General features: G+C 37.3%; 1 protein-coding gene across 6 annotated transcripts in view; it reads right to left on the reverse strand.

Annotated features, from left to right (window-relative positions):
• The window catches only part of camta1a (calmodulin binding transcription activator 1a), a 376,271-nt gene that overhangs the window by 307,465 nt on the left and 41,021 nt on the right, over positions 1 to 27,785 (reverse strand). For 2 of the 6 annotated variants that reach the window (XM_053240814.1, XM_053240815.1), the window contains exon 3: positions 1,758 to 1,835. The exons of the other annotated variants lie outside the window; for them this stretch is intronic. The gene's annotated coding sequence lies outside the window, so the exon portion shown is untranslated. The remainder of the gene's footprint in view (positions 1 to 1,757; positions 1,836 to 27,785) is intronic. 6 annotated transcript variants of the gene reach the window in all.

The following is a 27,785-nucleotide window of genomic DNA, read 5'->3' on the forward strand; positions in this document are numbered from 1 at the left end:
CCTGAACAAACCCAATCTCATGAAAAATTCATACAAAGAGCGATATGGAATGAAATAAGAAATAAAAATGGAGCACTAACATTAGCATCCCTGACCATTAGTATTGAACTTCTTTATACACTATATGGCCAAAAGTTTGTGGACACCTGACCATCACAACCAAATGGGGTTCTTCCTCATACTGCTGCCACAAAGTATACAAAGTATACAATTGTACAGAATGTCTTCGTATGCTGTAGCATTACAATTTCTCTTCACTGGAACTAAGTGGCCCAAACCTGTTCCACAATGACAATGCCCCTGTCCACAAAGCGAGCTCCATGAAGATATTGTTTGATAAGGTCGGAGTGGAAGAACATGAGTGGCCTGCACAGAGCCTTGACCTCAATCCCAATGAACACCTTTGGGAATGGGGACGCCGACTACACCTCCTTGCCTGACATCAGTACCTGACATCACTAATGCTCTTGTGGCTGAATGGGCAAATCCCCACAGCCACACTCCAAAATCTAGCGGAACACCTTCTCAGATGAGTGGAGGTTATTATAACAGCAAAAGGGGGACTAAATCTGGAATGGGATGCTCAACAAGCACATATAGGTGTGATGGGCCGGTTTCCACAAATCTTTGGCATTATACTGTATTATTGTTATACAACTGAGTCATGCAGATTGTTACAAATGTCTAAAAACAAACCCATGTTGTACTGAACACAAGTTCAGTCTAAGTAAAGAAAAAAATGATGTTTGATTAAGAACAAAAAAAATTGAAAAAAAAAAAAACAGACTATCAAACAGAAACAGAATTGAGAAGTGAAGTTAAGGTTACCACCCCGAAGTGGATTATTTTCCAATAACAGAACATCCCGAAGTGTGCTATACAGCAATTTGCCAACAACTGCTATTTTTAATTTGTTAATGAACAAAATGTCTTGCATTTTATTTACATTTAATGTGGCAGAGTCCATAAGACAAGGTAGTTCCCGTTATTGTTTAACAGCTATAAACATTCGTACCCTCACCAGCTATTTTGGTAATGAGACAAAAATAGCAGGTTGTAGAGCTACCAAATAACCAAAAAAGGAGAAATTGGTCCATCCTGAAGACTTTCCTGCGGCAGAAAAGTTACTGACCGTTACAAAGTGTTGACATTGGAGACTTCTTCCATAAATGTTAAATATCTTCAAACAGAAAACTTCACCATATCATCAATTTTTCTTTGTTAAATAACCAATTTTTTAAAAAGCCATTTATGATTAGCCCTACATTATATAGATCGTCTGCACTACCGTCAGAGCTGCTGTTATAAAAAAAATATTCACACACACACACACACACAGTAAAGTCTCATTTAATACCCATACACAGAAAATACTTTCACGTTTTGTAAAAATCTGGGCCACAAGTGAGGTTACTTCCTCTTGCAGTCTTATGAAAAGTCAAATGGTCAGCACCAGGAATGAGCAAATATATGAATATACAAAACATGAAACCATTTCTCTGCAACTTTCCCAGATTAATCATTTAAAAAAAGAAAAGAGTGTTGCACATGCATCCAACACAAGTTAATATAAAAATAAGTCTAAAGTACAAACTTGGGAATTAAACTAAGGGAACAACGAAAGGAAGAATTGAAAATTAACATCTACATATGTAAATGATGAATAAAGGGCTAAAACAAACAGGAAGGTGATTTTAATAACAAAATGATGAAATAAGGTAAAAAAAAAAAACTCAAATAAAAAATGATATGGTTACCAAGAGTATGCAGGAGGTCAGGGTCAGAAGTCAAGGTCAACATAAACAGGAAAACCAATATGGCGGCTGCATAGATGTCTGTGGAAAAAAATAAAGCAATGAGGTGAGGTCAATAGACTTTAATTCACACGTCACATTCTGAAATGTTTCCAAAATGAATGTCCCGTTTCCTGTTTACAGAGAAAGCGAGGCCCCACTGGTTCCTAAAATGCACTGTGTGTTCTTACTTTATCCCTCCGAGGGCTTCAGGAGCGACTCAGGTGAGATGACAAACACCTTGTCGTGTCCTCTCTCTCTCTCTTTCGTTCTGCTCTGCTTTTAATAAATTTATGCTCCGGGAGGAGATAGTGACTATGTGAGTGAAGTGTTCACAAAATTAGACAGCATCTTTTTATCATCCCTCACCAGAGGCAAGGGCCATAAATTACAGGTCTGCACATTTGAAACCTCTCAAGAAGATTAGGTGAATTAAACAGCGTGCCAGGGCAAAGCTGTAACACAGATACACACACACGCACACATACACAAAACGACATATACCTGGTTGCACGTGTACTCAAACAGATACCGACTAATACACATAAATTGCAATGAAAATGTTTCTCATATCCATCTCAGGGTCACAGTAATTATCAGGACATAAACAGTGAGCAGCCCCTAAGGAATGGAATTGTACCTGTTGATAAGTATTCAATGCTCAGTCTGCTTCCACCATGTTTAATGTGCAAACATGAAGCAGTATGTTCATGTTCAAAAGTATGTTCAAACATCTGGCACCAACAACCACGCCATAGGCAAAGACACAGAAATCACATTTTTCCCCATTCTGATGTTTGATGTGACCAAACTAAAGTTCTTGAACTATCTCTGCATGATTTTATGCACTGCGCTGCTACCACATGATTGGTTGATCAGATAATTGCATGTGACCAGTGTATAGGACAAATCCAATTTTAATTGCAACGATAAAGCTTTAGAAAAGGCTTTACAGGAAATCGTTTGACAAAAAGATGCGCTATTCTGCGTCACTATCAAATAAAACTGAAATAAAGAACAGATCATTCTGCATTAAATGTCCATCCTTTTGTCATTCTGTGTATGTTTTGTCAACCATTTTAATTATCATTGAAAGATTCATTCATGCTCAGTGAGTCAGAGACGAATCTAATTGATACTTTAGATTAAAAATTGAACAATGAGAAAAAAGCCTGTTACTGACATGCCGACACTCTTCTTAAGCAATGAGAGCCCGTTTTTCAATATTAGGACACAAAAGTAGTGCAGCAGAACATGACTGTGTTACATACAGTGTGAATGGATTTGAAATTTGTGAGCTTTCAGTCCTGCGCAAATGCCAATTGAACAATTCCATGAATAAAGAGCTATAGGTTAACATTTTCAGCAGTGAAGAAACAATTTCACAATGATATATACTCCAATTACTAAATTACTCAAAAACAAACCTGCACTATGATCCCGAATGCTAAAAAAAAGTATTAATAGTAAACATAGTAAACAATAGTAAACAAAAGTATTCATACAATTCCAGGGTTATTATTTTCCTGTAACATTAAGTCACAATGTGTTTTATTCTTCTTTTTAATTGTCAATTTTTTAAATCTTTTAGAATTTATTTAAGAATAATATGTTGTACTTTTTTGTCCATTTATAGTTACATTTAATATTGTCAAACATCCAAGAAACAAGCTAGTTCCCTATAAACACTTGTTCCCTCATAAGTCATCTAGCTTGTCACATAACTGCGGAAAGTCCTTTGTCCTGAAAACTTAAACAAACAGCTTTACCACAAAGCTCTGATGTGCAATCTCCTTCCATAAACATACACTAAACCGTCTCCTTACAGAAAGCTTCACCATAAGACAATAAGTCTTTATTGTTAGGCCTAAAATAATTAAGATGAGGAAGTATACTAAAAATACTAAGTCACCATGTGATCTGTACTATTTTATTGATAAGTGTGATACTGATCCACATCAGTAGGAGCAGTGAGGACACAAATTTGTTGTTTTAATAATATTTTAAGTCATGATCTACCATCAACCAACATTGATATATTAATAACATTGCCATAAAAACCTGTACTTCTTCTCCCAGCACCTCAATACCCCTGAGCTCAGAGAGCTGGCTTTCAAACAGAAACGGGAAAAATACACAATCCTGATTGGTTAAATTGGTTGTTTCTCACCAGCTGGTGACCAATAAAATGTGATTACACAAACTTAGGCACTCGTTCATTTGCTCATTTGTTGTTAAATATGGAATTGTAGATACGTTGACACCGTTGACCTTTTATGAACGACATTACAGAGCAATTGCTGTGCAAAACATTATCTGACATTGAATAACATTGTTTTGTGAAGTAATTGCGCTATAATGATGTTCATACAGTGTATATAGAAAAAGCTGCGCTGTGTGTGTGTCATGTTAATTATGCACGATTAACCACTGGGAACTGGAAAATATTTCAGGGAGGGGCTCAAACCCAAAATCCATCCTCCTAGCTACACCACCGGTGCAGGCCCTGTCTCCATCTCCACTACCTCACCCTTACATCTGCTGTATTACACATATGCTACACATATCCTCTCCTATGATTTTTAAAAAAAAATTTCACTCTTATCAACGTATACAAATGCTTTACACTTATCCTTACATATTTGGCACATTTTCGAAGACATTTTTAGACAAATTGTGTTTGCTGGCTCAAGTGAGTTATTTAGTTATTGGTTAAAGTGAATTATCATTGTTCATTTGATGTTGTGGAGCATATTTTTTTATATAAATTTTTTAATTTTTCACTCTTATCAATGTATGTAAATGCTAATCCGTACACATTTGCCACTTTTTTGGAGACATATTTGGACAAATTTTGTTTACAACCTGAAGGAGTCTTACATTATAAAAAAAACTATCATGCTGGAACTCTGCCATCTTTGGTTAAAGTGAATTATTTCCAAACAACACTTTCCTCACCGTTTCACTCAAAGGCTGCATGATTGCTTTTCTGACAAATGAGCGATTGCTGGTCCCCTTTAAACATCTCCATCATTGTTGAATTGAGTTGGCGAGTCGTTTGGAATAAGTAAAGTAAGCCTAATTTTAACCCTGCTTTACCAGACTGTAAAACAAACTATGACTTGATGGATGAATAAGGATGGAGCTTATTGGATTTTGGACTCATTTTACTCAGCATGGTGCTGTAGTGTATTGCTAGCACACGATCGAACGGTGTTGGAGTGACAAAAAACCAGACATAGCCCACTATATAAACAAGACTTATAATTCACAGAACTTACTATTGACTATTGTTAAAAAAAAAAAGAAAATGATAAATCCTTTCATTGCCATTGTGGATACTTTACTATACATTTTTTCCCATTTCCAGTAGAACAGTATCAGTTCATATTGTCAGTGTGGGAATATTCTTAATTTCATACTCATACTTGTGAATATTCATGGAGCACTTATTCCTATGCAGCTCTCCACTTTGCACAGTTATGGAGATATTCTTACTGATCTCCTCTCTTACTGATATGAGACTTGATTAAAGCAGCTCCGTTATTTTTTTGTTTGTTTTTTTATTTTTAGTTTTTGCTTTGCAAAAATAACACCTGAAATTCTCTCTCTGATCATGAAACAAGATTCAGAGATTAAAATGGTGAGGCATCGCTATTTCATCAAAGACAAATTACACTTCAGGGAGACATGCAAATTTATGATGAGACACAAGTCATCAAAACATTTACAGTTATGTATAATTATATGGTAGACTCAAATGTGGAAGCTGCTTTTAAACCCAGCTTTCCAATAAGGCCTGGGTTACTGAATTAATGGACTCTCTGCACATAGGCATTCATCTGAAATCTGCCAGGACTCCTATGTGCTATTTTACCCTTCAGACAGAATGTAGTTTGTTAAAACAAGAGAATACAGAAACACAATTACCCGTTCTATAGGGATTCACTAAAGAGCTGATCGATACGTGCTGAAGACATTCGTCAGTTCCATTCTCTTGTTTGTACGCCCAAATATTTCTTCCCAAGACAGTGACATATGAGTCGCTACCATCTGACCAACCATTCAAACTCAAATTCAAAAGACTGTTTACTACATGCCAGCCCAATGTGGAATTCTTGGCTTGGTATTCTGAGAGTGAACCACGCCTTGGGCTAGAAAGCACATCAGTTATTCCCTGTCTTCTTTGTTTCCTGAAATATTTCCCTTGTTGTTTAATGCAGGCGGTCACTAATGTCAATCGTGTAATCTGTATTGTTTGTGTTGGTGCCCTACCCGGAGATCGTTTAGAAGCACCTCTGATTTTCTAACTTCAGCAAACACACTCTCTAGCTGTTGCAATGGTCTCTGGAGACTCACTACTTTTTTTTTGGGGCGATTCTGATAAAATGAAATGCACTTCTCTGCGCTCACTTTCAATCAGAGTGAGGAAAATGAGCAGCAGAGATGGGCTCTGAGGAAGTGGGCATTGCAGAACATTGTAAGTGCTGTAATAGGAGAGCAAATTGAGGAGAATGAGAGTTTAGTGAAGGTCAAAGCTCGAGAGGCAAACAGAAACGTTAGAGCCCCTATCTTCACAGATACTGACGGCGCAACCTTCCACTCAATGACACAAGAACCATTGCGTTATTGTCCTTAAAAGCACCATTTAGCTTACGGTATCTGCAAGACGTCATCCATAGGACAGGTTTTATCCGTGATATTTAGACCACAAAGTGGCATGGTTATTACGTAGCATTTAAGGTCACAATGCTAAATTTAAGGTTCTACTCAAGAAGAACATCTCACCTGAAAGCTATTTGATAGCGCTTTCACATTCCTGACAAAAATGATGGCGCTTATCGTAGAGGAGCAGCATGCAGATAGGGTGCAACCTGCTTTCACCTAATGCTGAATAAAAAGCAGACTTTCCCTCTCTAAAACAAGCCATCCATCCTTCTCTCCTTTTTTAATGTCTTTAGACTTGATCACTGCTCATCTATCATATCACTATACCGAAATTGAATATAACTTGCTGCTAAATCACACACACTGTTAATCTTCATCTACAAAAATTTAGAAAGGTCACTAGGGCTGTGCAATATGACCATATAATATCAATACTGTGATAAATTGTGTCATAATACACTTTTCTGAGATACCACCAGTATTGTGATATTTTGTTTAATAAAAATTACAAACTCAGATTGAAAGCAGTTGAGTAGCTGTTTTGAATGTTTTGTACTGTGTTGAATGTTTAAAATGTTAAAAGATTTTCCCCTCCTTTTCATTGTTAAATAATTTATTTTGTGAACATTAAAAACAAATAGTTATTTTAATGCTTTTAACACTATTATCTAGCTAGCAGTTTGTCAGCAAACCTACATAACCCTATGCATACTATGTATCGTAGAAACACAAACCTTAAAATGGTGTATACTGTGTATCATATCAAATATAGTTCAAAAGGTAAGCTTTACAGAAATGGTTGGAATACAAAAAAATGCAAATGAAATGCTGTTTGATTTTCAGAAGTCAAGCACCTGTTCCCTCATGTTAGTTGTCATTCCACTCACAGAAGCCATACTGGAAATGTTTCCAACTTGAAGACTCAACAACATGACATGACTCACGATAATTTTAAGGTCAAATAAGTGTATGCATTTAACTGAGTAAACTTCCCAGTGCTGACTGACACAGCTGGTCTGCTCTCTACAGCATTGGAGGTTTGGGAATCACAAAGTTCATGCTCAGAGACACATGGTCAAAACTGTAAACCTATTTAGAGCTAATTAGAAATGTAGAAACTTGATTTGACAACATACAAGTTTAAGCATTTACCAAAAAACACATGTTAAAACATTTTATTTCTCTACAGTTAATTAATTACATATGTATACCACAGGGCTGTTTCATTCTCAAATCAGAAGGTGTGCATTAATTTTCTATAACAGAAGTTCTGACAGTAATTCCTGCTGTTACATGATAGGTTTATATTAATGAGCACCTTCTATTTTATTGTTCCTATAGTAACAGTTCATACACAGGGACTTGTATGACAGATGCTCCACATAATCTAAGCCTAATAATAAACTGATTTTTTTTTTAATTCATTAGGAGAAAATGTGTGTTATGTAACATTTATGGAAGAAGTCTCCAGTATCAGTGCTTTGTAACAGTCAGTAACTTATAGAGAAGTTTGTGCTTTCCACTTTCTCAGTCACTTGACAAGCTGTGGGAGTTTTTTTCTGTCTCATTAATGTCAAGAAAAAGAAAAAATAGAGGCTGGTGAGGAAACAACTGTTTATAGCTACTATAAGGTAATTGATAACAGGAACTAACTTCTCTCATGTACATTCCATAACGTTAAATGTAACTATTAGAGATGGCACGTTGGATTTGGAAAAGAAACTTATTTTTACATAAGAGATTTGACTGTTTTTTTTTTCTTCTTTGGTTAGGATTGGATTTATTATATTATTTATAATTATTCAGTTTACAATGTTAAGTGATTTTTATGTGAAAGAGTTTAATTGTGAAGTGCTTCAGTTAAAAAAACATTTTAAAGCGTAGTAGTTCTTAAAGGAAATATCAGATGGGTATCACTATCAACTGATACTGAAGGTTTCAGTATCAGTATTGGTATTCAAAATAGAAAAAGTGGTATCATGCCATCTCTACTAAAAACTAAATTCTCAATGTGTCATTTATTAATAAATTGAAAAATTGGAATTGTTGGCAAATTGCTGTGGTGTGAGAGGAATAACACACTGTGCTGTTATATGAAAATAATACACTTTAGGATGGTAAACTATTATTTTCATCTAACACCACATTCCATCATGTGATATTCCTTACTTAATAAACTTTGGAACTTGCTCTCTTCTTAGGCATTCCTGGCCATTCTTGCATCAACAAATCAGCAGGTTATTTGGTATGTCAGTATTTTGTGTGTTTATAGATAACTGGTCAAACAAAATGACACAACGGATCTAAAGTGAACTCTGCTGGCCATCACAGATTCCCGGGGGGACTGGATTGTAACCACGAAAGCCCAAACTCTACCCAGTGCACCTTTAATGTGTTTCGTTAGACTATAACAGTGATCGTTTGACTCCATAAACCAGCCAGTTCCCTTAAAAAAATGTAATAAATACTGCAGGAAGTCTCTTATAAGGTTTTCCTTTTCAAAACAATGGTTTTATATTTCACACAGATTGGCTGTGTATTGTCAAATGAAAGCATGTTTGACTATTCTCAGATTAATACCGAACATACTGTCTTATACAGATTCTGTTTTCCTTCACTTTCAATCAAAAAAGAAGCCTAAAGGCTTTACTTAGCAAGTTAAAATGTTTTAAAATGTTTTTTTTTACCTTCTCACTGGCTTTTATCACTAAAATGGATCTTTTTTTAACAGCTTGCCAGATTGCTATGCATAAACCACACACATGCCCACAGCCAGAAGCGACATTTTTTCCTCTTTGCTTTGTCTCTGTGGTCTTGCTTGCCTTTTACAGCCTCATACAGGCATGGCGCTGGAGGGGATGAGCCCGGGCGCTCGGCACAGTCCTTAGCCTATATTGGAGCTGTCACATGTGTGTTCGGAGCTGGGAGGCAGACAGGCAATTTAAGCATTGTACTGAGAATCAATACACCATCAGAGTGTATGCATGGAGCGCACCATCCTTCACAGACGCCATCATTTATAGTGTTTTTGCCCCGACGCTAAAAATGGCAAAAGGGAATATAAGCAGATGAGCGTCATGGAAAAGCTCATAAGACCACAAGATATACGTGCTGCCTGCTACACGGTGGGCTTTAAATACTCAGCACGCAACATTTTCCTCACTGGGACTGAATTCCTACTGTGATAACCCCGTTCTGTAATAACGCTGTGTGGAACAGATGAACAAGATCTCACTTGGTTTTCATCATTTTCTGCAAAAGTGTATTTACTAAAACGGTCTTGTCAGGGCTTGTTTGTTAGTGGTCATTGGAACATTTCTGTTAGGTTTATAGAGTAATTTTACAATCACTGAGATTTCAATATCCATTACGGGGGAACATCGGGAGAAACTGAAAACAAAAGCAATGAGTTGGATTGGTTTTAGATGGACAAAAGCATCAGCAAATATTGCTCTTTTTTTTCTCACCAAAGTTGTGTTCACAGATGTTCAAATTTGACAGCGACACCATGTCCAATGTACATTTGCTAATAAAAGTGTTGGAAAAATAACACATTACAGTTAAAGAGTTAAATTTTAAAAATCCTTTTTGGAGCTGATGCTTTTGTAATGTATTTTCTCCAAAAAATATTAACTCACTTCCTGTTCCTTGGATCTGTCACAAACTTTAGCACTGTGATACTGATAATGAGCAGGCGCACTTGCTGTTTCCCAGTATGAGTTGGCAATATGGCAAAAATGTCTTATTGTAATTCTTGAATGATATTTAGTTTTGCTTAAGCTTTGATAATAAACTGCTAGCAAGATACGAATATCATAAATTTCCCCTCTCTGTGAGAGTTCCCACCACCGCAAGCACTGCTTGCTATTGGTCCTAGTCCTCCATGTGCTTTTATTTATATTTTGACATATGCGTTTGTTTCTGTTTTAGTCCTGTCTCTGCCCCTGTCTGTCATTATTGTTTTATTTGCTTGTGTCCACCTGTTCTGTGTTTTGCCCCTTGATCAACTTGTCTATTCACACCCTGCTGTGTCATGGTACCTTTGCGAAATGTTACAATGCTTTGTTTGTCTCATTATTTCTGAGCCTTATTTCTCATTTCCATGTTACCTGGTTTTGACCCTGTTTTCATGGTTTGATTATGGATTATCCTTCTATCTGCCTGTGTTTAGGCCCCAAATATGGACACTGATTTACTGGATTCACCCTGTTCAGTTTTTGCACTTCCTGCCTGTCCACACGATACAGGAAAACTGCAATGACTGCAAAAAAAAAAAATGACTGGATTACTAGTTACAGTAGCACTGGAGGAACAGTATAAAAGTACCAACACCTGACAATATCGACATTAATCAGAATAGTGTATCATGATGTTAATATATTGCAATAGTAATATCATATTAAGTCATGTCATATCACACAACGTCTCTAAATAAACCTAAATAAAAATATATAGATAAATAAAAAAACCAAACCACTGCAAGCAGATCTTCATCATTTGATGTCTATCTTTGCTCAACAGTAGCAGCATGTTATAAAAAGGGCAGTGTGAGCCACTGCAGTACTTGTTGACCCAGACAGACAGGTGTCTCAGCATCTCACTGAGCCTATCTCAGCATTAAGGCCAGGATCATAATGGAGGTGATAATGACAAAGCCACTCTGGCCTCCGTCACAAGGTCTCCACACCTTTGTGCCTCTCTCACCACTTATTGATCAGCTCAGACACAGAGCAGAATATAAAGCATTCTAGCACTCCTCAAAGTCAGCAGCTTTCAGCAGTTTTTGAGGAACTTTCAGAGTCTAAAGGCATTTCGGCCAGCAATGGAGGTGCGTTCCAGATGGCACAGAGTCCAGGGTGTCAGAATGAAGAGCCCAAAATGCCAGCTTAACGCTCACTGAGCCAGATCAGTGATGTAATTAAATGCTCATTTCTCAGCCATCAAGCACAATGTCAAATGGTTAAAAAAAAAAAGTACATTAAAAAACTGGCACAGTAATAGCGATGATTTGATGATTTGATTCCTCCTGGACTTCCACACTGCCAGCTCTTCTCCAGCCATTTTCCTGTTTCACTTTGTGTACTTGATGCTTTTATAATGATGTCCGGATATGTTAGTGCCACATTGCAGTGAACACTGACACACCTGGGACATTATACATGTATATAATTTAAGCAATATGCAAAACTGACTCGGGATGTGCTCTGAGGATGTGAACACACATGTTTACATTTCTCACATATGTTGCCATGAGCTTCCATTCGTGCCTGTCTTAACAGCCCAGCCCAACAGCATCAAACTGTGAACTCACTCGAGCTTCCTTCACACTCGTCTCTGCGGGTCTGAAGTCAGATAAAAATGCATAAATGAGTAATTAGCAAATATTATGAGAAAACAGCTTGGGTTAAATCTACTTGGATTTAAACCCTTGTGTTCTGGACTTACTATGAGAAGCTTCAATGCAAATAAGCGGGATTTATCTGTAGTTTGCATACAGACCTAATCCTGGGCTTATAAAATAAACAAACACATTTGTCTTCCAGGCAAGTGAAATGACTGGAATTGATCGACAAGCCTGCATCCACTGGTTTTATATAATGTCTCAAGATATGTACAATCGACAAATATTTATTTATTAATTATATATTTTCCTGTATTAATTCAGCTAAAATGCATGAATAGTTAAAACCTAAAAATACTTAATTACCAAAAATATATATTTTCCTGTTAACATGCATGAATTGTGATAATTCAATTCCTTTTTTTTCCTCACAAAGCAGCTTTAGAGCAATCCAAGTCAAGATCTATATTCCTAATGAGTAACCCAGAGGTGATGGTGTCAAGTAAAAAATTCTGTGACACAGAATAAAGAAGGAATCTTGAAAGGAAGCAGACTCAAAAGGGACCCCATGCTCTTCTGGGTGACACAGGAAAGAAAAAAAACTGAATCAGTCCTAAAAAATCTGACACACATGCACTCTATAAGTCTCTTTATTCTTCCACATCACCACAGAAAAAGTTACACTACTACACAAGGTGTAAACACAAAACAATATTTCATCCCCAGGCATTCAAATGCGTTAAAAATTCAGACATCTCTTCCTGTCCTGTCCTGTCAGAGTACAGAGAACAGAAATGACAACCTATGACAACGAGTAAATATGAAAGCTTATTTTTTTCCCCTAAAAAATAAGGTTACCCATATTCCAGGAAAGCACAGGAACACTGACATGGACATGACTATTAAGTAGATTAAAGCTTTTCAAATTACCTTGGGATCATTTTTGACCAAGAGCTAAAAACTGAAAGCCAATGCAAATCAATGCAGCTGTTAAAAGTAAGTACTTTTGCTCTGAACAATAAACAAAATTATGCCATTTCTTTCTTCATGTGACCTAGAAAAATTTATTCATGCTTTTATTTCATCTCATCTGGGTTACTGTAATGTACTGTACTCAACTACTTTCAGATGCAGAGAAAATGGATCACATTACCTCGATTTTACATTTCATTCATTGGCTTCTAGCTCATTTTAAGAGTACAAGGTTTTATTGTTTGTTTTTAAAGCCCTAAATAGACTGGTCCCCTTTTACACTGCAGACATGTTTTGTATACATACTGCTTCTAGATCCTTACAGTCCTCCTCACTCTTACAACTGACATTAATAAACTGGAGAGCAGTAACTGCTGGAAAATCATGTTAAACCTAGCAGTCTGTCCGGCACTTTGGTCAAACGTTGTACTTACACTACACTTGTAATAACCTGTAATAATATTATTTTATTTACTTTGTAGCACTGACATAGTACTGTACCTACTGCTTGTTTGCTTACTTACTTACTTACTTACATGTATGTATGTATGTACTTGCTTACTTAATTATGTACCTACTTAAATAAGTAGTTATTTTGTAATACTAATTTTACTTTTTGTAGTACTGACATAGGACTGTACCTACTGCTTGTCTGCTTACTTACTTACTTACATGTATGTATGTATGTACTTGCTTACTTAATTATGTACCTACTTAAATATGTAGTTATTTTGTAATACTAATTTTACTTTTTTGTAGTACTGACATAGGACTGTACCTACTTGCTTACTAACTTGCTTACGTACTTACTTATATACTTAGTTACTTTGTAATACTACTTTTACTTACTTTTTGGTGCTGACATATGACCATCTAGTTGCTTACTTACTTACTCTGTAATACTGATTTTACTTAACTTGTACAGGTTTTATTAATTTTGTAACACTGATTTTACTTGCTTTGTAACTTTAACTTATTTTGCAATACTCATTTGACTTACTTTGTAATACTTGTTTTACTTACTTTGTATTACAGACATAGACCTCTAGTAACTTATGTACTTATTTATTTACTTACATACCTACTTACTTACTTTGTACTACTAATTTTAGTACAAGATTAACATAGGACTAAACTGGGTTATACGAGTGCTATGTTTTGTTTCCTTAAAAAAATTGCTCACCAGGTGCAGACATGTGTGTGTGTTTGTGTGTGTGTGTGTGTGTGTGTGCGTGTGTGTGTGCACATTTAGGACAGATGGAGCAGGGAATCATAGCACAGTGTGAATGGCCGCTGAGCTGAACTGTCAGAGATGCCGTATGCACCTGCTTCAGTACACATCAGATATTCCTGTGCTAAAGTCTCTCCCATTACGACCACGCTGGAGAGTCGGCTTAACTGTCAACATGTAATTGCAGAATCATCACAAAATACACACACGAGTAAGACGGCCATGCTGCAGCCTGGTGCAGTGCTAACACTCATAGATACAAGGTGTCTGTTGAAGGTTTGAAAATTAGTAGCTAAAAGAAGACATTCATCAAATGATCAGATTAATGTTATTCCTGCATGTAGCACTTGAATGTTTGTTAAATGATAAAGGATCTCAAGATAATTGACGCTTCAGCTCTAGGTATTATTTTCCTGACAACATTCCTCTACAAAAAAATTAGTACATCCATCCTGGTTATGTAGATCATATCAGATGTTGATACATTTTGCATACATCATCTAAAGAGTGTTGAAGATAAAGTTTAATGTTTATTTCTTCATATCTTCAACTATTTTCAGTGAGTCAGAGCATTCAGCTCAATTCAGTAATAAGAGCCAACTCTTTCGACTTCCAAGGGCTCGTCGCTATCAATCATTTAAATTGTTCAATAAAATTCTTCTCTACCTTGTGAATATCAACAGAGCATTACAGGCTACAGGCTTTATTTTCACATATAGGACATGTTTTTTGTGACATGTTAATTTCTTATATGATTCATTTATTCTCACATATAGTGCATGTGGGTTTTCCACTTTTTCATGATTAGTTTATTTTCACATTTTCACACAACTTTTCACATGCTAACTTTTCACATGCTAATTTTTCACATGCGTAGGGCATGTGGTTTTATTTTCACATGTGAGTTCTCACATTTTCACATGTGATTACATATTATCCATATGATGTCACATGTTTACATGTACAATTTCATGGCATATGAAGGTCACATGTTTTCCACATGATCACATATTATTCACATAATCACATATGAGAAAATTATGATCACATGTGGAATGTATGTGATTTTTCCATAAACGTCATGCTACCTCTCATGCTGAAGTTGAAACATATCTTAATATTCTCACTTGAACTGGGTATAAATTTGTGTGTAATACCAATCTACTCAGATTTCAACAGGTTTCACCATCACTCTGTGATTAACGGTTTTAGTGACTCATAAATACACAATACTGTTAGACTTTAAGCAAAAGCATTACAAGATGAGTATTATTATCTTGAAAAACAAACATTCACTTAAAAGAGCCAGCTCAAAGACTCGACTCATTTGTGGATGACTCTTCACTACTCGTTGGGTGACATATGAACATCTTTGTAGCATGCTCTGAACCGCGAAGATGTGCACAGCGCAATAAATGTGTGTATGTGTTGTGCAGGTTGGGGGCAAGACAACAAGGTTTCAAAGCAACTTTTCAATCTAGGCACCCAATCGACTTACATTGTGGAGGTCTGTCGCACTTTAGTGTTCAATCACTAATCCCATCCAGAAAGCACTGGAGGAAACAGGGCCATTATGGGTCAAAATGAACAAAAAATCATTGCGCTATGATTGATGGGCCCATTCACCACAGAGATAAGCCACTACTTCACTTTCACCAACAGCACCTAGCGCCATTCTTCTCCACATCATAGATGGTTATTATATGTAATTCTCTTCAAATGACACTTTTTTCAAGATTTCCCCCCCAAAAAAACTCAACAAGCTCGGGCACACATTGATGGTAAGAAAACATGACAACTGAACTTTAAGTTACTGTTTATTTTGGCTTTAATAGTGCAGCATGGTTGCAGTGAGAATATATCATTGTACCATGTCTTTTCAGACTGATGGTACTGTCCTTGAGGGAATAGTGGTTTTATCTGGACAGGGAAAAGGGAATTAAATAATAACAGCCGTACTAATTCGAGTGTAATTTCTCATCAAACTGGTGAGAGAGAAAAGAGCAATTTTAAATCCCATCTCAGAAGAAGCCCCCCTGCTGTCAGCGCTCCTCTGTTCATTTGTGGTGGGACTTCTATCAGGGCGACGATCATTAGCAGGAGCTATGGCCGCTCGGTGTGATACCAAATACACAGCAGGCTCAGGAGAGACCAAGAGCTCATCAAACATAAAGCAACTTTTTATACCAGACATATGAAATGAGCAGGGGCAGCTAAGCTTCCCCTTAATATTAGATTTCATTTTTGGCATCCACATCAGATAATTTGGTGTTAACAAATGTTTTCGCTCTCACCGGGAGATGGCAAGTTTGAATCATGATGATGCCGCAGCCATTTGAGGCGGGAAGCCAAGGGAGCAATATTGGCCCGTGCTCACCGGGTGGGCAGGAAGGGCATGCTCTCTCTCCTCTGCCAATCACAGCAACACTAACAATCGTGGCCATCTGTGAGTTCATGTATGCAGAAGAGGGTTGATAGCACTTTCCTCCGAGTGTGATACGTTGTCCTGTGACGCAGCATGAGCAGCAGGTCAAAAAGATACGGTTGGCTGGCTTCATGTGTTTTGGAGGAAGTCACCCTCTCCAGTTTGTAGTTGCTGTATGATTGGGGAGAGCTGGCTGGTGGGTGGGAACTGGCAGGTCCCCAGATTGGAAGAAAAAAAGGGAGAATTTTTTTTTTAAATGTTAATAATGTTAAGATGGATTATTTTGGACGATTGTCAAATCAAGTGCAACAGCACAACAGGACATAAGAAAAATACACAGAATGATATGAAGATGCAGATCATCCTCTTCCCCCCAGAATGTCTATGGAGGAGGACACTAATGAGTACAACACTTTTAACTGCCTATACATAAAAAATTATATTTATAATTTATACATAATGAGTATACACATAATATAGGTTATATAAAATAATATTGGTACAAATAATAGAATACAGGTACTGTCCTTCAGTCATTCAGTGGATTGTTGCATTTTAAATGCAGCTTTAATATTCAGTCAAGGTTTATATAGTCTACCGAACAATGCCAGCATCACTGTGCTAATATCCAAAGAGTCCTTTCTCTGCTGGAAGCTCAGACAAGCTCTAACATTAATGTGAGACTGCAAAGGAATACATTTGTGAGGATTTAGAGAGCCCAATGCTAGCAAACAGAACCATTTCTTGATTGTTTCTATCTAGTCTGAAGATTCTCTTGACTTTATGTATGATAATTTCCTATTTTAAGGTCCTCTGAGTAACTAGCAGTTCTGGTGATAATTGGTGGCTTGGGTGGTGATTTGTTATTACGTGAGAGGTAAGTGGTTTGTGGTTTGCACAGAGCACAGTTAAAGTGGAGTTTAATAGGAGAAATTTTTTAAAAGATCTCAAATACATAACAGATAACTGTCAGGTTTTGCTGTTAGCTCCTAAAAACAAAAGAGCAAGAGCTTCTTTTCTCAGTCACCATTTCCCACCAACGTTCAATATCATATTAATGAGAAATCCAACATAGAAGTAGTGGAGACAGCAAATGCTGGACTCAAAAGTCCCAGAATGCAATGAAGCAAACTACGAGTTAGCAGTGACTCAGCTAGTTAGCGATCTACAAGATGACAAGAGTACTGGCTTTGGCGGCGGTATTAACAGACTAGAGGACTAAAACTCTGCTGCAATGCTCTCTATAGGTAAAGAGGGCTAAATACCACTGGCATCACTATAAGCAAAAATTGGAATGACATATTGGGTAATGTATGAACCTGTTAACATGTCAAGGAAAGAAGTTTAAGCTAAAAAAAAGACATCTCAGAATTTCATTACAAAATAAATCTTGACTGCACTGAAGATCACGTTAATTATAAAGATTAATATGCAAGTCGTTCATGGTGGATTTTTCCTTTAGCATTATCTTAAATAGAGTTCAGTACTCGTATTTGTAATCACTGACTGCTTAGAGGCACAGGATATCTTCCTTAGTGATGCTCTGCCAGGCTTGTAATGCACCCATTTTCAGTTATAGCCTGTTTTGGGTGCTTTTGACTTCCATCTTGTCTTTTGTAAGTGCAATGCATTCTCAGTGGGATTCAGGTTGGGTGATTGACTGTGAAAAACTCCACAGTTGCTTTAGCAATAGGTTTCAGGTCATCGTCCCGCTGTGAGAAAAAGTGCCATCTACTGAGTTTTGAGGCATTTGGTTGGATCTGAGCAGTAAAGATGCTTCTGCTCACTTTAGAAATTCACTCTGTCAGTGCTGCCGGCAGTCACATCGTCAATAAAGACGATGAAAGTGAAAGTGTTCCTTTTTTTCCCTCCACACCTTGCTCAAAGCTTCTCTCAGGTTAATCTTCATCTAATCTGTCCATAAGTCATTGTCTCAGAGATCTTCAGGCTTCTTAGGATACAAACTGTAACCAGGACATTCTGCTCTTGAGGCTTATTAGCGGTTTTTAAGGTCATGCTGAGATCATGATGGCATATTCTTTCATTTAAGACATGGTTTTTGATATATTAAATATTTTAACCAGAGACGCATTGATATCGATACTGGTATTGGGTATCAGTCCGATACCATGTTCATTTACTCATATTCGTACTTTCTCAGATACCAGGTGACACTGTGACGTAGCCTTAGTGTACATTGTTGAGATAATGACAGATAACACAAAATGACAGAGATGATGGCAATCAAAGCAGAGCAGTATACAAACTGTGCTCTGTGAAAACATATAGAGGAGGAACTATGGCATCTTCGTACAATACAAGTAACCTGATACAACATCTTAAACATAGAACTCAGCATGAGGAGTTCATTGCTAGCAGCTAGCAGTTCATTGCTTACCCAGTTTTATTGTTCCTGATAATCAGCCACTATTGGTCACTGACAAAAAGGATTTCCAACACAATGAAGATAATGATACATTCTTTACTTACAGCTGTACAGAAGTGCTTTTCCAAAGTGAAGCATAACCTGCTCTCCACTGCAACCCTACTCAATCCAAGGTAACTAATGTAACTAGCTAATGCACTCATTTAAAATAAACTAGCTAAAATGATAAAGAATGAGCCTAGTAGCCTAAGTGCATGAACATGCACGTGAGCACATTTCAGGGTTGCTACTGAAACCAGGGAAATACAAACAAAGCAAAACAAAATGTTCTGTGACACCTCTAATTAAGTATTAATAAATAAGATACTAATTTCTGTATCAGTATCAGTAAGTACCAAAAACCATGTACTGATACTCATGCTCTGTCTGAAAAAAATGGTATGGATTCATCCCTAACTTTAACCTAATAGAACCCTTTCTCCAGGCTAATTCAGCTGCAAACTAACTCATTTGACAAGCTTTAGGTAATAAACTGAAAATTTCCATCAACGTTAAATGAGTTGAGTTCTTAATAAACAAAGGAAACTGCAGTTTAAAAAGGCCAGGTCCATGGTTGACATTGTTTTTGTCACACCTGCAACAGGAAAGCCAGCCTCTCATCTAAAGCTATTGATTTTCTAATGGAGCGCAAATGATGATTAAAGCGTATCAGCGCTTTATCTTACTTTTTAGATCCTCGTTTCTGAATTGCGTTTTCCTGCACCACACAAAGTCACCCTCAAAAAATGACAACAAAAAGTAATATATTAATAACATGACAATGAGGCATAGTCTGTACTCAGGTACCACTGGACACACTTCAGAGAAGCCCTTATGGGATATTTCCTTGCACACATTGGGTTTATTCAGTGTAGAGCTCAGGATGCAGGACTGCTTTATCCCTGGCCTGGAAGTAACATTTAAACTGCACTTGAACCTTTGGCTCCCCAGCCCTTCAGGCTAGATGACCTTAAGAACTAATGCTATGTGAGAACCACGGGACATCAGGCTGAGCATATACATCCCTCTCCAGGCTTCAATTATCTCAGGTCTCCCCTTTAGCCCACCTTCCTTGGTGGCTAATTACACTTCCTTTAATAAAGCTGCCTGCAGACCTTGGATTAGCCTTTTCTGCTCCTAACTTGGGAACCACCTGCAGCCTTCATGTCCTTCAGAGCATGGAAGAGCTTTGTTTCAGCACAAAACCCAGACAAGCACCTCAGTCCCCAATAGTCTCCTGCTCTGTCCTCCAGCTCAGCAGTCTTCCAAAACATGGCCACAAGGCCTTACAATATTAATGCAATAAAATAAATAAATTCGCTGCACATTTGAAACACACAAGAGCAATTGTGTTGATGAATGGGGGTCACCGTGTTACCGCTGCTCGTACTAATTACTTTGTTTTATGAGTTATTACTCTCCAATTCCTCTTCCAAAGTCACGTTAATGCCGCCCTGTGTACATCTCAAATGTGGCTGAATAATGAGCACAGGAAATTTCATTCACATCATAATCATTTGTCTCCTAAAATCGCTTTCCCATAGCTACCAAATTGGCCATTTTATTCGCTCTCTTGCTTTATGGGAAAAGATAGAAGCCTGAAAAAAAATTCTTCAAAAGCTCAAGCCTTAGTAAATATCTCTAAATATATAACCAGGCTCACACACCAACCTAATCCACTAAGCCATTTTAAAAGACTTTCCATCAAACATTGGATTTTGGTTTAATACAAAAAGATCTTCGTTCACAAAACTACATCTGCTGAGGGGTCATCAAGTAATGGGTCTCGGTCCAGATGTGGACACAGCAAAGTGTTTCAGTGAACTAAACCAAGCATTTGAAAAATACTGTAGCAGTACTGAAGAAATAAGCTCATTGAATTTACTTAATTCAAATGCATACATCAGTTCCATGTGATTGAATGGAGTTACATTAACACAATTTGGTTTTGTACATGCAGATGCTCTGTTGTGGCCAGTCACATGCCACTGTGTAAATTATTTAGCTAAAAGCAGTTCAGAGTTTTCAGAGACTCACAGTTTTCATAGAATAATTAGTGAAGTGATGAATTATTAAAAAAGAGAACAGAGTCTGTGACTGGGAGTCTCAAAGAGCAAAACTGGCCATGCTCTCTGGGTATGTCAATCACAGAGACACTAAACAATCATGGGTGTCTTTGAGCTCATGAATGCAGAAGAGGGCAGACAGTGTTTTCCTCCGAGTGTGTTAGGCTGCCCTGTGACACAGCCTGAGCAGCAGTTCAAAAAGATGCAGTGGTGTCTCAGAGGAAGCATGTGTTATCCTTCACCCTCCCCTGTTGGTAGCTGTCATGTGATGGGGAGAACTGGCTGATGGGTGGGAACTGGCAAATGACCAAATTGGGGAGAAAAATGGGGAAAAATGTTTCAAGACAACTGGACAGAGAAATATGCGTTTATTCAAGTTCAAAATCTGGGGCGTTAATCAAAAGTGACAATGTGAAGTGTCACCGCGAAACAAAACAATTACTTATGGTTATAATCTATTTATATAAGCACTAAAGTATTAAAAGGTAACTATTGTTGCCACTCAGTCATGTTAATTGCTTCTCCATACCTTTTAAAGCAAGGAAACAAACGTAGCTGGACCTGCACAAATTTTAGCTGAATCCACCTGGTCTGTGATAAATGCTGACGTGTGTTGAGCAGTGCCTGCATTTTTGTATTGTGTAATCCTCCCATACACCGAGCTGTGATGTTCCTGTCAGAAGCCGATCATGCTTTCTCATTCCCGCAGCAGGCAGGAGCGTAACAGAACGCTCGAGACTCCTGGTTGAGTAGCACAGCATGGAGCCAGGCTTCTGAAGGCGCCTCAGCAGCAGGATGGAAACAACATTCATTTTGGGTGCAGCTTTTTTTGAATGGACAGATGGTAGGAGTGAAAAATAGTTCTGTTCTCTATGTGTTACCTCAGTCATGGACACTGCCATATGCTAGATTTCCACAAAGCAAAGCACGTCGAACGGAAGAAAAATAGGAAGACGTATCTGGAGTTTGGGTCATTAGGAGGAAACTAGCTGAAAAGATGTATTATGTAAGCTGATCAGATAGAGGAAGTATCGATGATTGTTTCCATTCTAAATGATGTTTCTTTGTGCGATATTTAAAGCAACTATCGTACAAAGAAATATCATTTACAAAGGGAACCTGATAGAGAAACAAAGTTAATTGCACTGCAAATGTCAAGAAAAGTGTGATATTAATTACACAGCAAAAATAGCATCAAAAAGACAAGTGCTGTAAGAATGTAATATGAGCGCAAAAATAATTCTGTTGCTCCAAGTATTGTGTAAAAGAGAAATAGGAAGTTGCACAATCAAAACCTGCTCAGCAGACCAAGAGCTCGGAGAAAGATTAACAGCACAGTGTCTTAAGTCTTTAATTCCAAACATGCATGCATCTATATCACCCAGATGATGTTTATACACCAATCGATTACACCCGTGAAGGTTATCTTATATATATTTAACACCCAAACATATGTAATATTTACATGGATCAGGTTTTGAAGATATCTTTTTTCATGGCCATCACAAAATCAGTCCAGAGTGCAAATTTAATCGCCTGTACGAGGCAGAGCTGTTTTTTTTTTTTAACACATTATTATTAACACATTCAGAAAAGAAGAGATTCTGTAAAATTCAAGTGCGTAAAAACATCTGCAAACCTGATAACACCCAAAAACAAACATGCAAGCTGATTTATTAGCAGAGTCTGTTCAGGACTGTGTCTACTGAATGAGCAAAATTTAGGAAAGACACTTCTGAAATGACGACTGTGTGCTCAAATTAATAACACTGATGGGCAGGTATTAATTTTGCATAAGCCATTTTCTGCTAAGAAAAATAAAACCATTATATTATTAAAGTTTTTCAAAATTGAGCCTCAGTATCTGAAAGTAATGAGAAAGTTTCTTAAAATTAATATTTAATATTATCACAGTAAAGTTGGTTTTGTTTTAGATATTTGCTGCATATTTGCACCTCTAATGCTAACAGCATTTAAAGAGCGTTTATAAACAGGTTTTAGTTTTATGCATGCTCATGGGTACACACTTCATTTTGCATTCAAATTGAATTGTGAACAATTTTTCAACGCGTCAGACCTTTTTTGGGTCATCAAGCATACATGGGTCTTACTTTCCGTCTTCTGCAAGACTGGTTTAAGATCTCGTCATGGTTATCGAGAACACGTAGCAGAGACAGACACCTCATTTCCATCTTTTCCTCACCCTAATTTACACGTGACGTCATTTACACAATTATTCTTTGCAAACCACCCACAACATGCCCGTTAACTGCGCACACACACATTAGTACTTTTTATTTAGAATCAGGATCTCAGTGTGCTAAGGCCTAATCATAAACAACTACAGCAAGTTTTCTGAATCCGGCCCCTGGTGAGACAAATGTTCGACAGATGCTTCCAAAAGCCATTGTTACAAATTACACTTTTTTTAATAGCCCCACAATTGTCCCAAGCATGAGTTCGCATCATCTCCAGTTCTTTTTTTTTTTTTTAACAAACCCCGGGACGATGGGACGCCATTAATTCTGAGCTATCGCAGGAGCCTGCAGTCTCAGCAGGAGCTATGGCCTAGCTTTTAATCCACCTAGGAACATCTACACGGCTTACTGACTAGGACATGATGCAGTAGTGGTGTGTGTATGGAATCTTTATATTGTCTTCATGAAGCAGGTTATCATCTGTGTATAGCGTAATTATCTTTGAACGCTCTGAATATCTTGAATGATAATTTCTTTATGTACTGTAGCACTTTAAAGAGAAAGTGTGATTTAAGTGAGATCTCAAATTAAGTTTGAGAAAAATATTAAATAATAATAGAGGTCATTTTTTTGATTGCACAGCATTCAATATTTATTACAAAGCTTTCATTCACAAACTCAGAGACTGAAAAGCTTTTACTGCTAGCTGTTCAAGTTAACGTTGCCTAAAGTGTTTCTGACTGTACTGAAGCTATCAGACAAAATAATGCAATTCAAAACTGGTGACTACTTTACATTTGACAGGTTTAAAAATTGGTTGTTTGGAGAATGAAACAGTTTTACATTTGTCTGTGTGCTTTTTTTAATGAATAAATGAAACTATATATTTAACAGCTGTGTGATGATATCCTCACATCAAATTAAACAAATAATTAAAATTATGATATGCCTACCAGTCAGGTCAATGTGTTACTCAGAATGTGTGACTCAGTTCCTGCAAACGTCTCATTCACAAAATGAATGCCTGAAGGAGGAAAATCGTGGCAATTACGCTGGCTTTCAAAGTGGTGAGCTCATTTGAAATAAGTGTGACAGTGGTATTTATAGATGTACAGAGTGCCGCCTCCATTGTGAACACGTTCCAATATTGGCAGGCCAGCTCACTCACTGGAAAAGCCAACGTGTCAGCAAACAGGCAGCTGGACAACAGGACATGTTAACAGGTTGCAGAAAACTGGAACGGAGCAAGTCCCAGGGGTCAGTTCACCCTCATCTCTGTGCATAATGTGAATGAGACAGACCATGTCATTGGAAGAAAGTGATAAATAATATAAATAAAGCTCTTCAGGCTTAAATTGTGGTGCTGTACTCTTTTTAAATATAAATTTCTCCATACAGTATTATTACTCAATAATGCATTTTGATATCTAAAGACAGAGGCCCTGGGTCTATGGAGGATTGCGTCTTTCATATGAGCAAACTGACACTTCTTGCTATTTTGCATGTTTAATGAATATGCATTGGAAACTGTTTCTATGTGAAAGTGTAAAATATGGGGTGGCGTCTATGCAAATACATTAATTTAGCGCCTGCACTCTGATTAGCAGCCTGAAGCTCACTTTGAGAATTTGGCAATTGCATGTATAAATGAATAAAACTGTAGGGCAGGTATTAAATTTGTGCCTTTTTTCACCATTGGAAGACAAAAAGTAAAACCATTAATAAGAGTGGGCAACAAGACCTAAAGGCATCTTCAGGATACACAATATATTTCAAGATATATAATTCTGCTGAGGATGAAACGATTGGTACCAAAATAGTTCTTAATGTCCTCTCAGAATATGCGTGTTAGAAACAGAACATAAAGACATGTCTACTATTTTTTTTAATACATATTGTATTTCAAGAGTTTTTCAAGGTGCTCCTTGACAAGTAATTACAGATTTTCAAGTCACATCAAGTTTAAGCTATTTTTCTGAAAGTCATTCTGAGATCCTAACTAGCCACAGCTATCAAGAACATGCTACATCACTGCACAATTCTTTACTTGCAAGATGCCACTAACCAGAATCTATCCAGAATCTATTATCACAGGGCACCACACACACACACAGTACACACTCGTTCACACCAAGGGACAATCCACCTGGCGGCATTTTTTGAGAGTTTGGAGTAACCCAGAAATCCCTGGAACTCTGAGGCAGCTACACTACCCACTGCACCACTGTGACACCCATATATCTGACTGAACATGCAAATTAGCACTCTTTACTTGGGATCTTAGCAATCTTTGTAAGAGAACTGTCCAAACAAAAGAGGATTGCTGTTTACCTTCTCCTCTCCATGCTGTTATATCTTTAATCAAAGTTTGCTAGTTTCGCAATGCAGCAAGTGAGCCAATCATCTGGCAGTCTTTCAATTTCAATATGAAACGCCTTTATTCAATTACAATCTACAAATCAGATACTGTAGAAGAGGGCAAAGATTAATAAATCAAATAAATAAATAAATGATAACCACCCCAAGCAGATGTTTACATAATTATTATTTACGATACACTATGCATTACAATGCTCCATCGCTCATGCAGAATCCTCCATTAGAATTCCAGGTGTTCCTTTGGAGCTGCGCGATAGCTGGCTTTGATCAGCATATCACAACAATTCCGTCTTTCATCTCCGGAAGCGTGGTTTGGTTACGAGGGGGAATTTTGGATCAAGCTTCAACCAAAGCCTTGGCACGACCTCTACCCGTGAATTTCTTATTCAGGCCTGTAGTCAATCCTCTAATGCAGGCTTAGTGATATCTCCAGCATCAATCTCCCATTAATTCCTCACTGCATCCGGCACATAAGCGGAAGCATCAACTGAGTGTTGACCGCAAATAAGGTACTGTGAGAGCTCTTAAAAAAAGGGAATTCTTTTTTTTTTTAGGTGGTGGTGGGGTGGGGGGTAATAGGCCAAAAAAATCAATGCACCTTTCATCTAGACACTAAAGAACATCCCCAAATTCTAGGTTTCAGTCTGTTCCCATATTTTGGATAAGCACTGATTTTTAAGCAGAGGATAAAGTTTTTTCCTTGTTAGTATGACAGTCACGTCTCGCATGTCTCATGAGCTCTTCTTAAGCAGCTCTTACTGTGTGGAGGTCCAAAGGGTTCAATATCAATTATTATACATGCCCTCCAAAAAAAATTTTCATTCTCAGGAAAAAACAAAAATCAGGGAAATATCAAACTATATTTTATTACTGTTATATTCAATTATGATAATTTAGGAAGAAAAAAGCCTTCAGGTATTAAGCATACTAAGGAGACCTAAAAAGCAAAAAACAAAAATCTTCTTGTAAATTAAAGCAATTTTCTTTATAGACTTTTTTGCATCCCAAGCTCTTGTGTTGATTCAAGAGGTTATGACTACAGGCTCTGTGTCCACAGACGAGTGGAATTAAATACATACTTAAATACTCGCTAGCAGGCCCTGACCTATCTCAGCTATTAAAGAACGGCTCTTGCTATTCATATTCTGCTTCTACGCCTCATATCTATCAAACTCAGGTGCAGCGGGAGCTGCTCAGCATGAGATGCTCACTATAGGGGTGAAAGAAAAGGAAAACAGGTCTGAACTGAAAAGCTAAATTATTTAACCAGGGAGACAAACTGAAAAATTGCAGTGGTGCACTTCAATAGGATAGCAAGACCTCATGACCTGTCGAGACAACAAATTTATTAGGCATTAGGCAAGATAAAGGACAGTGGTCGCCTCCCTTTCTCACACACCAACAGTATTTATCTTCTAGTGTCTCTCAAACTGCAGCAAATTTGGTTACATCATGAATCACCTGGAATGGATTCACTTACTAAGGCTGTGTTAATGAAGGATTTCAAGCCTGTTGATAAAACAAGCTGAACTTAACACTTCCAAATGTTTGAGTCAGCTTCATCATGCTTCCCATCTTATCAGTGCTCTGTTTATAGAAATACTGTACACGCAGCACATTTTCCTACTTTTTTGCATATTCAGCAAGAGCTATCATGATTCAAATTCACATTTCGCAACAGACTTATAGTGATGCTTTAAATAGATTCGCAAATCAAATCTTTTGGGAAATGGACGTACTGTACCTTTAACCAAACCTGGCTCCAGCAAAAGCTCAGCAAAAATGATATATTGTGATATATATTGTGTGTCATAAAGATGCCTTAAGTATCGTGATAAAATATTTTTACCATACCGTCCACTCCTAGAACTGGGTTTAATTTTTGTCTTCAAATGGTGGAAACAGGCCTATGCAAATTTAATACCTGCCCTATGGTTGTATTAATTTCTACATGCAATCACAGTTCTAAAAGTGACCTCCTGTAAATTGCATGATAAAGACATGCGAAGTGGGCTAAACATCTTATTTTGCTCATATGAAAAATGCAGTCCTACATACACCCTCTTATTAAATCAGGTTGCACAGGTGTTATCAAATTTGCATGTATTTTTTTGCACCTGCAAGCCTTTAGCTTGTCATCTTTGCCAATGGAGGTACTGTATCTTTAAAGTGACCCTGAATTGCTGCTTTGGAGCTTGTTATACATTAGGTCCCTTAGGATTAAGGACTCCAATACGATATTAGATTTGGGAAAAAAGGACAAAAAATTAGTTTTAGGGCTAGACAG

The sequence above is a fragment of the Pangasianodon hypophthalmus genome, chromosome 16, assembly GCF_027358585.1.
Source record: "Pangasianodon hypophthalmus isolate fPanHyp1 chromosome 16, fPanHyp1.pri, whole genome shotgun sequence".
Taxonomy (NCBI): domain Eukaryota; kingdom Metazoa; phylum Chordata; class Actinopteri; order Siluriformes; family Pangasiidae; genus Pangasianodon; species Pangasianodon hypophthalmus.